The sequence below is a fragment of the Schistocerca americana genome, chromosome 1, assembly GCF_021461395.2.
Source record: "Schistocerca americana isolate TAMUIC-IGC-003095 chromosome 1, iqSchAmer2.1, whole genome shotgun sequence".
NCBI classification, from domain to species: Eukaryota; Metazoa; Arthropoda; class Insecta; order Orthoptera; family Acrididae; genus Schistocerca; species Schistocerca americana.
The window spans coordinates 575,767,290-575,770,183 of record NC_060119.1 but is presented as its reverse complement, the minus strand read 5'-3'; the positions used below and the strand labels follow the sequence as shown (position 1 = coordinate 575,770,183).

Here is a 2,894-nt window from a genome sequence, read left to right as displayed (position 1 = left end):
TGTCCTTAGGTTTAATTAGTTCTAAGTTCTAGGCAACTGATGACCTCGGAAGTTAAGTTGCATAGTGCTCAGAGCCATTTTTTCTGTCATGACTTCAATCCACAGGGAACAGTACTCTCTCAAATGACACCCAGGCGCTCACGATGAATTGCGTGGAAGGACTGGACCACTTTTACAGGAAACTTCATTCACAATCTGTAAAACATGTATTATAAAATATTATAATGAGTAAATATCCAATTTTACAACAAGAAAAATCTCTGAATATACCCAGCGCTATTACTGCTAGGCAACGGCCTTGCCGCAGTGGATACACCGGTTCCCGTCGAATCACCGAAGTTAAGCGCTGTCGGGAGTGGCCGGCACTTGGATGGGTGACCATCTGGGCATCCGTGCGCTGTTGCTATTTTTCGGGGTGCACTCAGCCTCGTGATGCCAATTGAGGAGCTACTCGACCGGATAGTAGGGGTCCGGTCAAAGAAAACCATGGTAACGGCCGGGAGAGCGGTGTGTTGACCATACGACTCTCCTATCTGCATCCTTAGCTGAGGATGACACGGCGAACAGAGGGTCCCGATGGGCCACTTGTCACCTTAAGACGGAGTGCTATTACTGTTAGATAAATTTAAAACAGAGTGAATAAAAGAAATTCCTTAATAATTTAAGAACAAGCCCAAACTGCACTTAAATAGAACTTGAACCATGAAGAACGGAATTTAGTCTCATTTTGAATTTACACGTTGAAGAAAAAGAGGAAAAACTAATTAATGCCTATATTCAGGGTAATTATTCTGATAAAGTAGGCCAGCTGGCCTTCAAGAACCTTATACCACAATTGAAATTTACGAATGGCTTCTCGACTAATATGAACCAAAGAACATGATAGGTTAGAAGGATAATTACTTATAAATGCTTGACAACATACTGCCTCTACATCTAAAAGCTCTTTCATTAAAAAACGAGGGCAGTGCCGGATCACGAGATATGAAACAAATCTAACAAATTAAGAAACGAAATTGCATAACATCTCGTTTAAAAAAATTAAATTAGAATAAAAATATTACAACTACGGTGGCAGAACCCCGTAACGAGTCACGTAATTTAATTCTCTGAAGTGTGGGGTGATGCTGGAGGGGGCACGCTCGGTGAAGACGATGACGGTATGTGATGCACGCAGGTGACCGGCCCACAAGAGGACTACGGGGGCCAAGAGGTTCGGTTTCCTCTGCGTGTTTAGCAGTACCCGTAAGACTGGAACAGACTAAGGCAGCGTGTAAGTTGCGGCACCACTAACCTTTTTCACAGTCTCCCGTAGTCGGCGGTTCGGTGAGGAAAGCATTCCCTTAGCAGGCGCGACCTTCGCAAAAGTCAACAGTTCCCCGCGCAAGCAATCACTAGGCACTTTTACAACTTTAAATATTTTCACCCTCTCCGATTTTCTGCTGAGCACAGTACGATTACTAGAACAACATCTGAGGCATTGCAGCATTGGGAGGCCAGATAGCAGGACAGGAAACAATCCCAGACGCCACCAATGTCTCCTTCTCTTGGCTTAGCCCGTGTAAAGTGCCTAACCAGCTCCAACCTCACTGGGCCGACTGACAGCACGCTAATTCCGTAATCAATTGAATTAGAGTCTCCAAAACATCAAACTCTCCGTGCATTAGTTCACATAAACTGAATCACCACATGAGGGGAAAACGATTTGAACGTAAAAACGAAATAAATTTGATCGCTTAAGGAACACCGAAGGCCAAGATCGCTTATAGCATCGCAGACTCGAGAATTATTTTGGAAAACTGCCGTGTCAGCAGACCTCATACCATATACTAACGGCTTACGTAACCAAACCTATGCTCCACACAGCGCACCACTCGGAACGAAGTCGAATCTGACCAGGTGCCTCAAACCACACTGCCTCTGTGCCGAGGAATCTCTACTTCTCTGGCGCGCACCGCGCGAGACTTGAAAGAAGGAATCCACTGAAGAGTACTTTCCAGTTAAGTTGACACCTATTGCGAAACATTACCTTGTACTTCTACTCTTAAGACTCAGTTTTCTGGTCCGAGTGTGAAGGCGCAGTAGTAACTCATTGGACCCATATTAGAGAGGTTAGTGCTTCAAATACACGTGAAGCGAAATCGAGACACGTTCATAGTGCTTTTCGACTGGAAAAAGCGTCCGACAACATAAAATGGTGCAAGGTGTTCGAAATTTTGAGAAAAATACAAGTGAGCTGTAGGAATAGGTGAGTAACGTACAACATATATGAGAACGAAGGTGCTACGGTCGCAGGTTCGAATCCTGCCTCGGGCATGGATGTGTGTGATGTCCTTAGATTAGTTAGGTTTAAGTAGTTCTTAGTTCTAGGGGACTGATGACCACAGCAGTTGAGTCCCATAGTGCTCAGAGCCATTTGAACCATTTTTGAGAACGAAGGGGGACAGTAAGATTGGAACACAAGGAACTATGTGCTCGGATGAAAAAGTGTGTAAGACGACGATGAAGTCTTTCACCCCTACAGACCAGTCTACACACAGAAGAACCAACAACGGAAACAGAAGAATAGCTCAAGAGCGGAACTGAAGATCAGAGTGAATGGGTATCACTCATAATATTAGATGAAGACATTGCTATCCTTAGTCAAAGATCTTTCGAGTGGAATGGACAGGTTAATGAGTAAAGAATATGAATTGAGAGTAAACCAAAGAGATACGAATGTAATGAATATTACCATAAATGAGAGTAGCGACAAACTTAACATAAAATTTGTTGACCACAAGGTAGAAGAAATTCAGGAATATTGCTACCTTGGAAGGACAGTAACCCATGAGCCACGAAGCTCGGTGGAAATAAAAAGCTGAGTAGCAAGGGAAAAGAGGGCGTTCCTGGCT

At 43.9% G+C, this 2,894-nt stretch overlaps 1 pseudogene; it reads left to right on the top strand.

Annotated features, from left to right (window-relative positions):
- The first annotated feature begins 288 nt into the window (after positions 1–288).
- Positions 289–406, top strand: LOC124556961 (annotated as a pseudogene).
- The last annotated feature ends 2,488 nt before the right edge of the window (positions 407–2,894 follow it).